At 34.5% G+C, this 11,120-nt stretch overlaps 1 pseudogene; it reads left to right on the forward strand.

Moving 5' to 3' along the window:
• Positions 1-10,093: 10,093 nt before the first annotated feature.
• On the forward strand, positions 10,094-10,193 carry LOC138805109 (U6 spliceosomal RNA; annotated as a pseudogene).
• Positions 10,194-11,120: the final 927 nt, after the last annotated feature.

The following is an 11,120-nucleotide window of genomic DNA, read 5'->3' on the forward strand; positions in this document are numbered from 1 at the left end:
GTTGTCAGTCGTTGTTGCAATCTGAGTTCAGTTGGGGTAGTTGAGGGCTAGGCTGGGCGGTGGTGGCTCTGTGTGATTCTCTTTTGTCTCTGCTTCTTTCGAAGCTGTCGGATCCACAGTGTCCACACTCAGGCGGCTTCTGCTCCAGTTATGTGCATGCAGCTCCCTGTGTCTCTGGGACCCTGGCAGCCCCTGCCAGGTTTTCCCAATCGGCGGGTCTGACATCGGTACCTCAGGCATCTTCTGCATGAGTGATCTGCAGGCAACCCTCTGTGTCTCTGGGACCCCGGTGGCCTCCACTGGGTCATCGCAATCAGCGGGTCTGACACCAGTACCTCAGGTGGCTTATGTGCTATCTGCAGACAGCTCCCTTTGTTGCGCTGCTGGTGCCAGGCAGCTTTGGTGGGATGGAGCTTCTTTGCTTGGATGGAGAGTGAGGGGTGGGGGTGGGATCATCGTGGAGACTCCCAGCTGGTAGGTTTCTCTATTTGTGGTTATCAGAGGGTCTGTGAACTGGTACCTCAGGAAGCTTCTGCACGGGTGATCTGCAGGCAGCCCCCTGTGTCTCTGTGACTCCAGCAGCCCCCTCCGGGCCGGCTGGCCATGGCTTGGCAAGCTGCCTTGTGGCCAGTGAATGTTGGGGGAGGGGTCTTCGCTTTTCTCTGTTCTGAAATTCTTCTTTTCCTCTCTGTCTTTTTATTATTTTCCACCTCCTGTTTTTCTCTGAGTGTTTGTCTTTTTGTTGTTGTCGGACTCTTAGGGAGATTAAGCATTGGAACTCGAACTTTCTTTTTGGTTGGGGAGAGCTTTGGTATTTCCCTACTGCCTTGTCGCCATCTTTGTGCTTTTCTCATACAGTAAAAAGGAAATCACAAGTTAACTTGAACTTTGTCAATCCTCTGTATTCCATTCTCCTCCTAGGATCAGTTTCCACATCCAGTAACAGTTACTTCCAGGAACAATTGATGGTGATGCTTGAGGTATAATGAATGTTTTCTAGCTTCACCGAAATAACACAAGGACACCTTTGGACCTGAGGTAACACGTGTTTCAGAGACAACTTAGTAAAGAGAAAATAACATTTATATTGCTTATAAATACGTTATCCATGAGTATATTGAGTTCAAACTTTGTAAGTCCTCTGTAAATTAAGGCGAATTTTAAATGGGGAGAAGGTTCTCAGATCATTTTTTTTATGAGTGTATGTGCTGCACATTATTTCCCAAATGTACATGAGTTAACAGTAGGGGAATCAATAGCAATAATAGGAGAAAGAGAAGTTCTGTGTTTAAGTTTAAGGGTTCATTACGCTATAGAAGACTGTACAAATAAGACAATATTGAAACAATAAAGCCAAGTCTAGTATGTAGATTTATGAGAGTGATATAGGGAAATCATTACTCCTACGTGGAACACGAAGTATGAGGCCACTCTCTTTCTAAATCACGCTTGTTAATCACGCAAATTTGTAGAAAGTAGAATGGAAGAATAATTCTGTTTACAATGCAAGTCAGATATAAGAGCATGGACTTAACTGGAAAAAAAGTCCATCTTGAGAGAGCAGGGATTATACGAGCCATGAACTGGTGGATAAGATCACATTTTTTTTCTTTCCTTTACTTATATATTTTTTGTTGGTGGTGGTCTTGGCACTTGAACTCTGGTCCTGGGCTCTGTCCCTCTGCTATTCAGCTCAGGTTAGCATCCAGCCTGGGCAGAACAGTCTTTGAGATACTATTTATAATTAATGAGCCAAAAGCTGTATTAGAAGAATGGCTCAAGTGATGGAGTACCAGTCATGAGCAAGATGGCTGAATAAGAGCTTGAGGCTTTTGCATACATACGTACAAACATACACATAAACACAGAGGCACTTATATGTGCACACACAAATATAAAAATGAAGCAATTCTCAGAATATGTAGAAAAGTTAGGAAACAATAGATAATATGTCCTCAGTAAGACTAGAATCAAGTGATAATTTTTAATGTTAGAAAGTCCTCAAGTGAATTTTCTTCAAAAAAGTTTAAGAATATTACATAGATAGGGACCGGAGACAGTAAGAGAGTCGTTTAATCATTATGAAAGGGATCGGATCCATGGAGGAATGAGTCAGAGACCCCACAGGTGTATCTGAAAATGATCATATCCTCTGTGAAATGTTAGAACACCTTTTAAAATAGTACATGAACAGTCTGAGCAGTCTAGTGGATGATATCACTGGAGAAGTTCAGAATTGCTAGTCTGTATCTAGATTAAATAAACCAAGAAACTATGGCGGGTCAATGTGATACAAGCCTAGAATTCTAGCACTCAGACTGACAGGACATTAGAAACTGGAATTACATAGTGATACCTTCCCTGGACCAGGCAGTATAATTTTGTCTCAATAAAAGAAAGGAAACAAGAAAGAAATACGCAATTGGTAGTTTGGGCTAATTTTGTTATTATGTGTTGAGAAGTCGTTTCCTATTGAAATGCAACTCATATATAATCCTCAGTTGTGCTTTTAAATGCTCTCTTCATTACAGAACACTCCTAGATGCAAAATGGCTCATGATTCCCATCCAAAATTTGAAAAAGTAAGTAATCTTCATTCTGTTAGATTCCAAGGAAAGGATGAAGGATTACAAAAGCTTAAGCCTAGCGATAAAGCAAACTTCGTCTAATGTAGGACTTTATAGATCTTGCTAAATTAAAGTTTAGATTTAAAATATATATTTTGGTTTTGTTTGTAATTTCATATTCTATAGGATACTACAAAATTCTTTTTAAGTAGAGGGTTTAATTGACAAATTTACAAATGTTTCCTGCATTCTATTTGCCTAGAATATACTTTCAAGGGAGCTATATTTAGAACTCTGTTAATAGATATTTCAAACAGTTTATTTATAAAATGATGTGAATAATGTAGACAGAGTTGCCAACAATGGATGATATTAATTTATAAATTTAGAAAAAGAGCAATTTTTTGAGGCTTTGGTATAACATTGTATGAAGAGAATAATTATGTGACTTCTTTCTTCTACCTGTATGTAATACAGGAAGCAATTTCCTTAATTACATGTCTCTGTATACAATGAGAAAAAAGCTAGGTTTGGGGTTTGTTTTTGTTTTTGTTTTATTGGTTTGTCCTAGGGGTTGAAATCTGGGCCTGGACACGGTCTCCGAGGCTGTTTATGCTCAAGGCTTGTGCGCTACCACTTCAACATCACTACCACTTGTGTCTGGCTTTTGCTGAGAAGTTTATTGGAGATAAGAATCTAGGGAACCTTCCTGCCTAGGTGGGCTTTGAAATGTAATCTTCTGATATTAGAATCCTGTTTATCTATGATAGTTATAAAAGTATAAATATAAATAATATTTGCAAGAATACCAGTGGAGGAAAAATGATGCAACCCAGTTTTTTGTGGTGCTTTTTCCAGAACACGTAGGGCATCACATTAGCAGAGGTGTAGTATTTTTTCACAATGGAGATAAGCTATTCATGACCTGAATTAAGGGGATTTCGAGGTGCACCCTACAAGTTGGAAACCGTTGGTCTAGGATGACTTTATTGCATAAACCTTGGGATTGATGGTCATAGAAGTAATAGCTTAATTCTGATAAACAATTGCTTACTCTTGAAGAATTAATTATAACTGATGTTTCAAAGTTTTATACTATACCAGAATGTGGCAATTTTTCTGTTGATTTCTCTATCTGTAACACCCCATTGGAAAATGTACCTATAGCAGAATTTCATAACATGCAAAAAAATACTATTTTGAATCTCTCAGGTATGGAATGTTCATTATTTCAAAATGAGTAGTTATTAGTCAGAGGAATGTTGAAGACCACATATATTCTGTCCTCTTAACAACTTATTTACTTTTAAAACTTCTGGGTTTCTGTAAAATTAACGTGTTTTCTGTTTTAGTATGAGAAAGTACTAAATTTATTTTTTTTCAAAATATTGGCAAGTATATTGTGAAAATATTGTCTAGTTGGACAACATTCAAGTGGATGGCCCTGTGATTAAAAATGGGTAATTAATTCAAATTAGATGTCAAATAGTACTGATTTTTAAAAAGTTACTACATAAATAATAATATTTACTATACCAATACAGTGAAATTTTATTTCATGCAGCTTATTTTTTAAATTTAATTTTAATGTCAAAGTGATGTTCAGTGGGGTTACAGCAATTGTAAGCTAGTGAATGCACAACTTTTCAAACTTGTTACCCCCTCTCTCATTTTTCTCTCAGTTTTACTTCACCCCAATACGCCTCACAAGTTGTAATGTACATTTCCAACTTATTGTCTTGTGAGTATTGCTATTGCATTGGTTTGCCCTTTGTCCTCTGTCTCGCCATTTTGTTGTTCCTGTTCCCTTCCCTAATTAAGGTAAATGTATGCACAATTGACAGGGTACCAAAATCAAATACAGCAAGGGATAAACCATAGAGGAAAATCCCAAAGAAAATAGAAATCACATTGTACATTAGAAACAACAACTGCTAATAAATAACTCTGTTTCCATAGCTTGGAGTTCATTTTGCTCAGCATCCGCTCATATGATCATATACATGCATAACAAAGCCACTGGAAAATAATAGATTCATGGACAGCATATCAGGAAAAAACATATTAACTGTTTTTATGGTAAATTTGGAATTAGGATTGGTGAATTCGCGATTCTGATAAAGGAATTTCAAAAAAGTTTAAAAATTTATGACAGGTAAATTTTAATTGTTCAAACTTTTTCACAACTAAGCCTATTAAGAAAATTTAAAATTACCTGGAAAAATAGTGTTTCATGTAAAGAAATCCATAGAGACTTAGCTGAGAAGGAGCAATGTGAGTGAAGATGGCTCTTCACAAACCTCACAAACCTTGCTGTAAATCATGTAGGTTCCCTTGAGCATTGTCCTTAACCAGGAAAAATACTCTTACTGTGTAAAAACAAGGTTGTAGTGGTATTTAAACTCAAAGTTTTTTAAAAAAATAAGAAATTAAAATTTGTGAATTGACTTCAATTACCAAACAGTAATTTCCCGAAAAAGATAATTTGGTTCAAATTATTTAGGGAGAGAATGTCCTCCACAATGATAGAAGGTATTGGGTTTACACTTTTCTGTTTGTAATACTTTCCACAATGTCTTTCCTCGTGAAGCAGTGGAACACAGAAAAAAATCTGATTGGATACTTCAAACCAATTATTTCTCATTTCTAAGTAGCTCAAAATATAATATCCTTATTAACATGAGATAGTGAAGACTTATCTAATTACATAAGCCAAAAACTTTTGAGATCAGAAAAGAATTGGGAAAATTGAAAAGGTAAGCAAACGCGTTCTTAGAAGCCCTAGCTAAGCATATTGGCTTCTGCAGTGGTGGGAGGCCAAAACTTTTTGATATAGATTGTCTTAATGTTGTTGCTACCTAAAGTGATTTTAGAGTTTATTTGGTTCAGTGTATTGCAGAACAAATTGAAGACATGAAAATAAATTCCACATCCAAATAAAAGAGTTTTGAAAGAGAAACCATGAAGATATAGCAGTGCGGGAGGCCTTATAGTCCTTCAGCTTTACCAGACCTGAAGCCAAGAAGCTATGATTAATTGGAAATCACTCAAGAGCTAAGAGGGGAACTGAAAAGTAGGACATAAAAGTATTGACTTTGTAACAAACACTGTAATCCAAGGAATGTGTGATTTAACTCTATTCTTCTTCATACATCTTGTTGAGCAAATGCAAGACCATGAGAAAAATAATCTATTGAAATAATTCTGCAAAGAATAACTTCACTGTTCTCGATATGGTATCTAAAGAGAGTCTTAAGGGAGAAGATAGAAGTGGAGTATTCTTCAGTTTCTTCTAAGCATCTTGTTAGAAAATATATATATCTTTGAGGTTAGAAGTGATTGAAGCAAAAAGTGGTGGAGTATTTATTTTTGTTTTATTTTTAATATTTAATGCCCTAAACTTATTCTAATCTACTGCCGTGCAAGAACTGGGTTACATTATCAAGTAAAGCTAAACAAACAAATGAAGAGTTCTCTGGTGTTCCTCAACCCCAGATGATTCACCTTTGAAACTGGAGGTCTCCTTTCTTAGGTCTGTTCCCTGTCTAGACACACCTAAGTGGGTGCCAATGCTCTCAAGTTAGAGTATTTATTTTTGAGGGCACCTTAGACACGAGAAGATTTTCAAGGTAAAAGAAAAAAGAAAAAAAATTATAGCTAAACATTTGTGATTACAGGTTCTTGGACTGGTTTTTTGGACACAAAGTTTTGCATTACAGTTTATCCTCATTAACATAGATGTTGAGTTTTCTTGGCAACCAAATGCAAAAGGGAAGTTTAATGGACTCACTTGGACAAGTAAACAGGATGATAGAAAATAATGTGAAATAAAATTTAGTGAAATATTTTGAACAATTACTTTGCCAGAACAAAGAAGGAAATATATAATTCAAAATCAATTGAGTTTATTAAAAGTATGAAAAAAGAGTAATGAAGACAGATGAGAGAAAACATAGAGAAATGTTTTCTCTCCAGTGGAGTAATGCGTTCTTGATCTTGTTTCTTCCATTCTATCTTCACAAGCTATTAAGTGTGCCTCATGACTGGAGTGTCCAGTTTAAACAAAGAGCACTCGCAGATGAAAATATTTGCAGTAGGTGTAGGTCATTTATAACCTTTGACAACCTACTTAATCTGTTCTAAATTCTCCCCTACCCCAAACTGCCCTCTTTGAACAGCTTTGTTTGCTTTTCCCAAGTCTGCCCTTCATTAACTGCTTAAAATTTTGATAGGTCATATTCATACTCTCTAGAGATTGATGTTTGGTTGTGATTTTTGTTTGTTTTGTTTTTTAACTGAATTTCAAAAGGTTGTGCAAATATGTTACAATTAAATATGTCCAACTAATTGTCAAGTGCTCCAGGATCAGAGTCACTCCTTATATCATTCTCAACCAATCCCTTCTCCAAGATTTATTTCAGATTTACCACTTCATTTATTACATGTGTATATTGAGTATTCTAGATATACTTGCCCGTTGTTCCATTTTTCATTCATTCTATGTCTTTACTATTATTCCTCTCAGGTTTCAATTTCCTGATAGTCATTCTGTTAAACTTTCTGTTAATATTTTGAAAGGTTTGTATATATTCCATGCAGTTTCAATCCCGCATATACATGAACTGATGTAAGCTTATATTTCTATAATTCATTTGCAAGACTGGAGATGTGAAGCACCTAGACATGATTTTATTCTCAACCATTTGGAAGATTAATCTTTAGTCAACAAGATAGTTTAAAAATGGCTTAGAATTTATTCCTACCAGTTTTTATAAATGGCTTTGTAAAATGGTGTGATTATTTTATTTTACATGGGATAATATTTTCTACTACGTATAAGTTTTGAAAAAAGAAGAAAACTAAGATTTACTACTATAGAGGAATATGATAGAAATAGAAGGCAGATTTTATGTTTGTCACATCTCTGATGAGTACCCATATTCAAGACTTAAAGTTGTATTTCTTACTATGTTAGACAAGGAAAACATAAAACAACACATGATAAGGCAACTATTAGTGACATTTTAAAATGTACCTTCTTATGTGATGAAGTTTACTTTATTAGCTAATATTTGGGTTTGAAATATGGGATGCTGTTCTGTCTAACACATTTCGGGAAAGCACCTACTGAACAACGCCAATGGTGTGGGGAGGTAACATTTCTACACCTTAATGAATTGTTGAACCTGTTTGGGATTAGTGCTGGGTAAATAAATCAATTCTACTGTAACTTGCCCCCTACATTGAAAAACTTGTAATGTCACTATCATCTACTTGTCAGTGTTATTTTGGCGAATGCGATTTTTAAAAGTTTATTTGAAAAGGAATATACTTCAGAAGATTAAATGTAGGTTATCATTGGTTTGAGAATAACAATATTTTTATACGACAGAACCAAGTTTTACTGAAGTAACAGGTTTTTGAAGCACTAAGGATCTTCTCAATTAAAGTTTTTCTAAATTATATTTGACCTCTAAGTCAAGATTTCCTAGCTTTGTTAGACCAATTATGGATCTACCATTCCAGGAAGTATTTTTTGGCCTACTTTTGCTGGGCTGAAATCTTTCATTAATCATTAGGAGAGGGGTATTAAAAATAATCTTGTGACATTTGTGATTTTGTTCACTCAAATGGGCTTGTCATCTGTAATTTGAAAGTTTGAATTACAGTACATTCTCTCATATTTTATGATCTCATCTTTCATTTTAAGTTGACTTACATTTCACAATAGCTTACTGCTAAATCCTCCAAGGAATTAAGGAACTGAAATATTATAGGAAATGAGAAATTGAGACGGGTCTTCAATTACTTTCTGTTGGCATGTTGCATGGGCCTAGGTGAGAAGTTTTGCTCTTGTTATCTGATGATGCAGATACCTTGGATCTGGTATCCTAGGACCCGTGGGTCCTGCAGAAGAATAATAGCTTTTAGACATCATATCAGCAAAATTTTGGTATAATCAGTAAGAATGCTTCAGAAATATGGAGAAAAACATTTTGGGACCAGGGAGTTAAAACAATAAACAGAGAAGCAGAGTAAAATCCTTTATAGATTAGAGGAAAACAATACTGTGTTTTTACCATGTGAATTCAGAAGACCAAGAACACGTAGAAGGTATCAGAAGTTTATACCAAAGACATTGCATTGATACTTTTTATATTCTAATGTTCTAAACTTAATTATTTATATTCCAATCTATTTATGGGATGAATATCAATTTAGTTGTCAAATTATCATCTAATTCTAGTAAGTTTCACTGTGTGAAATTTAAGATCAGCACACATAAATAAAAATATATAAGTATATATAATATAAGAAATTATTTTTCATTGTTCTGTTGTGGTTAGGGTATCAAAGGCAACTCCATTTTAAAGTATTGTTCCATTATCTCTCCCTCAGTTTTTGGTAGAGTTAGATCTAAAGCTTTACCATTTTGAGATTTACAGCTTAGAGGCAATAAGAAACACTGTGATTAAAACATTACCAATTTAAGGCCTAATATCGAGGAGAAACATATGGACTTGTCCAGGAGCTATGGAAATATTTGTTGATAGAAAGTCAGTTGTGTATGTTCCTGCCTGGTTGGATTGTAGACAGGCTAGGACATTAGGTAATCATGCATATGATTATTTTTACCTTCTTGGCTTTAGCTACTTTTGAAGTGTTTGGTTTAATAAATATAATATTTTATTTATATAATATTTATATAATAAATATAATATTTTATAATATATTATATATTATAATATATTATAATATTATATATAATATATATTATATATAATATATGTAATAAATATAATATTTTATTTACATAATATTTATATAATAAATATAATAAATATAATATTTTCATAAAATACTTCGAATATCTGCCTTTAGCTACCAACTCATGGACAAGGTCTAAGTGTCCACTGTAGGCTTCCCCATGAAGAGGTATATACTCATCCTCACACCTATTTTTATAAAATACCTTCTATTCTGAACAATTCGTTCTCAACTGTTCGTCTTTCTATGATCCCTTGTAACTAAGATGAGTTTTGTTCCAGTAAGACAATCTATGCAGCCATGGTAAGATATTCTGGTTGGTCTCTTCCTACATGGAAGAAGGGTAAAGGGTCAGGTAGACATTTGTACCTTTGAGACCTCATTTGGGAAATTTTAAGCTGCAGATGTTTAGAAGTAACTTTTAAGAAGGCTTACTTTGAGTCCATTAGATCCACAAAGCTAACTCAGTTGATAAGTAAGTACTTGAAAAGCCATCACCTTTGAACTTAGCTATAAAGGCTTCAAAATATGATCAAATTTAAAATGAAAAAGACAAAATAGTCATTGACAGAAAAATTGCAAATGTGAGCAATCCACCAAACAATATAAGTTTTTTTCCACTATACACAGAAATTTAGAGAAATATGATCAATAACATTTTTAGGAACAATAAGGGTTCATTGTTACAAATAGGCAACCAAGGATATATGCCTGTATAAAGACTGCATCATTAACTACTTAAACTTAGAGGATACTACATGCTTTAGCAGCAGGTCTACCCAAATGACAACAATACAGAGATTCACATGGCTCTTGCACAAGGATCATATAAAAATTTGTGAAGCATTCCTTAGTTTTCATTTTTCAGATGCAAGAAATAAAAAACAGTTATTAAAAAGTTGATTACAAAAATTCAAGGGTAACAACATATATAATTCATAGAATTAAAGGTTAGTTTGACATCAGTGTTTACATCTTCACCTTAGAAAGGCCTTTACATAGCATAACCTTTACAAACTTGAAATTAGATAACATTGTCATCTTATCCCAAAGAAATAAAATACTATAAGGACCTAGGAAAAAAAGGAATCTTAATTTTTTTCTATATGGAATGCAATTTAAATGGACACATTTAGTAATTAACCTATATATTATAAAACATGTAGAATTCAAAATATTATATCTAGGAGAGAAGGAAATAGATTATGGACATTATACAAACATAGATATACTTTTTTCAGAAAAGCACCAGGAATACCTTTAGTTTCTATAGTATTCATTTCCACAGATAAGTTAAAATTATTCCTGATTTTAAAAAATCACAAACTCTGCAGAAAACATTATAGATGTATATGAACAACTCTTGAATATATTTTGATATCAGTGTCAGGCAATTCACTTGGAAGAATAACATGGAATCCATGACTTTTTAAAGTAAGATATTGTTGTTACTTTGCATTGTGTAAATATTTTTAGGGACATGAAGGATGAACTGGCATTTTTGAAATTTAAGAAACTTAACCAGAATTCCGGGAAGATAGCGGAGGGGAAGCTGGAGTCTAAATAAGCTCTCGCATAGAAAGAAGTTTTAGTGTTTCTATTAACAGTCCTAAGCCAGAGAATCACACCAAGTGTGCCATCACAGGACAGAGTCAGGCCAGAGGGGAAAATCCAGGCAAGGAGACACATCTGTGCTCTTGCCAGCAGCCGCCGCGGCAACGGCAGCAGTGGTGGCGGCGATCGCAGGCATCATACCTAAGCCACAGAGAATCCAGCACGAAGGAG

The sequence above is a fragment of the Dipodomys merriami genome, unplaced genomic scaffold (assembly GCF_024711535.1).
Source record: "Dipodomys merriami isolate MVZ:Mamm:240054 unplaced genomic scaffold, mDipMer1.0.p SCAF_385, whole genome shotgun sequence".
Taxonomy (NCBI): Eukaryota; Metazoa; Chordata; class Mammalia; order Rodentia; family Heteromyidae; genus Dipodomys; species Dipodomys merriami.